Source organism: Sinocyclocheilus rhinocerous, unplaced genomic scaffold, assembly GCF_001515625.1.
Source record: "Sinocyclocheilus rhinocerous isolate Xijiao unplaced genomic scaffold, SAMN03320098_v1.1 scaffold3243, whole genome shotgun sequence".
NCBI lineage: Eukaryota > Metazoa > Chordata > Actinopteri > Cypriniformes > Cyprinidae > Sinocyclocheilus > Sinocyclocheilus rhinocerous.
In genome coordinates, this window is record NW_015636692.1 from 527,150 (window position 1) to 529,459 (window position 2,310).

A 2,310-nucleotide genomic window follows, 5' to 3' on the forward strand; every position below is an offset into this window, starting at 1 on the left:
CTACAATACTACAGCGAGAATAAAAGTTACGGCTTCTTTCTTTGCGTGAACGTTTGGGCGGCGTTATGCAAATCTTCCCGCATAGTGAGGTAGATATGTGGGGGCGTGTTCGAACGAGCCGTTTTAGGTAGGCGTGGCTAACTCTTAACTTTTATAAAGAATATCTCTTTGGTTTTGAGACTTTAGTCTTTGCAACTTTACAGATCTTCTTTATGCACCAAGAGCTTGTAACACTCCAAAGAGAAAGGAAAAAATGAAATCGCATCATATGACCCCTTTAACTGGAACCCCCATCTAATGCCAGACTTCATGATATTTTAATTTAAGATTTTAAAAATTCTCAAAGAAATATAAAACTCAGACATATAAAACTTATAATGAGAGATTGAAGGTATAGTTCACTCAAAAATACAATAGAAATTACTGATCCTCATGTATTTTTTTAAACCTCTTTCTTTAAAATTCTTTAAAAAATTTTAATTTAGATCAAAAAGTAAATCAAATATAGATTATTGGAGTACATTTTACAAGTTTTCACTTCAAGCTTACATGCTTAATTAACTTCACTTTTTGTGTTTATTTTTTAAATTTACTAGCAATTTCTGAGTGAAAATTATTTATTACAACAATTTTTTGTGTATTAATGAAAACAAAACAAAAGGGTCAGTACAAGTTTGTACTCTGAAGAAAAAATGGTGTAGGATTTTTCATTCAGAAATTGCTAGTCATTTTTTTTTTTTACAAATAATTACAAGGAAATTGCAAGTAACATTAAATTAGATGTGACATTTTGAAGTAGAAAAACTTAAATGGTGTTTTCTTGTAAAATTTACTCCAATAATATTTGTTTACAACTTCAAAAAATCCTTCTTTTTATTACAGTGAATATTAAAAACTCCTAAAATACTTGTAAGTAAATGATAATAAAGTTTACATTTTTGGGTTAACTATCCCTTTAAAACATTTTATCCATGTTTTGTCTATGCAAACTATGCAAATATAATTTAAAAATGAACAATCTGGAAATTTTCGGCAGGTTTAACAGGCTCCCACTCGTTAGAGAAAATGAATTTGGCTTTCATGCCTTGACTCTATTTTTGAATTTTCACAGGAAGTACAAACACAACAGAGAAAATGGTTTTGGGCAAGACCCAAAAGACATGGACTGAGGCTCAGGAGTACTGCAGACATCATTATACAGACCTGGCTACCATTAGGAGTCAAGAAGACAATGACCAGATTACCAAGTTGATATATAGTTTGGGGGTTCCGGTCTGGATCGGATTGTACAGAGACACTTGGAAGTGGTCAGATCAGACCAATGTCACTTCCTCATCCAAACTCACTACTCAGAGATTTACTAAGTGGAACGAAGACTGCTGGTGCAAATAATTATTATCGTACACTTGATGATAAAGTATGCACTACGACTCTACTGAAACGTTGGTAGGTCTGTCCTGAACTATTTTGTACATTCATTTGTTTGTTTGTTATTTTTAAGTTCAAACCTCTCAATTTCAACATTTTGTTATGTATGTATTTAACAATTCTACACACTAGACAAATTAATTATAATGTTACAAATAATATTCTCAAAGTTTACTGGGTTTTATATGATTCTTTGATTTTCTTGCGAGCCCGACAACTATAAAGGCCTCATCTGTTTGGGATGGTGCACACTTAATCAAATAAAGGCTCGCGATGCAGAACCAGGCAAAAGTATAAACAAGGCAGTCACACACCAGACGAGGAGAAATCACATATCGCACACAAGACGCACTGCATTCAGTTCAAGGAGACAGCAGTCCAGAACAGTTAATCTAATCACCAAACAGGCAGAAGTTCACTTCAAGAATGAATAAAGTTGCGTTGCTGAGTTTGAACAGTGTTTGAAAAAAACAGAGCAAATGGGAAGAGAAAGCACGATCTGCATTATTATAGCTCTCTATATAAAGCATACGGACTGTATTAGATCCACAGAAAGACAAATTTGTGAAATTTTTCCAAAAAAGCACCTAGCGACAAATCTAGTGACTTCTTGGACAAACCATACTGGCGCACGAGCGTGAGGTCTCTCTCTCTCTCTGCACACACCCCTCTCTCTCTGCATCTTAATCACTACCACCAGTCCTAAGTTCTGTTAAAATAACAAATATGCATTCACATACATGGTTACCATGTTTTGGTTCTAATTATTAAGTTCTATAAAATGCTTGATTGGCTGATGTTAAGAGTGTACTTTCAGATATCACCAGTATTTCATACACATATATATATATATATATATATATATATATAAATATATATATA